Source organism: Penaeus monodon, chromosome 21 (genome assembly GCF_015228065.2).
Source record: "Penaeus monodon isolate SGIC_2016 chromosome 21, NSTDA_Pmon_1, whole genome shotgun sequence".
NCBI classification, from domain to species: domain Eukaryota; kingdom Metazoa; phylum Arthropoda; class Malacostraca; order Decapoda; family Penaeidae; genus Penaeus; species Penaeus monodon.
In genome coordinates this window covers 45,411,494-45,411,722 of record NC_051406.1, presented here as the reverse complement: position 1 = coordinate 45,411,722, position 229 = coordinate 45,411,494, and positions in this window count along the sequence as shown.

Sequence of the window (229 nt, the reverse complement as noted above, 5' to 3'; positions counted from 1 at the left end):
AGTTTACAGACTCCTCGCGACGAGCGAATCGCCGGCCCGCCTTCGCTTGCTAACTTCCTTGCAATGTTATTCATTGCAATTTGTTCATTGCAGGCTGTTCCTCGTTGTTCCTAAATGACCGTAGGATAATGAAAAGAACATCAAGTTCAATTCTATTCTTACTCTTCGGCAGATTCGTAATAAGTAAGAAAAATGATGAACGTAAAAATAAATTTCTTAGTCGTAATGT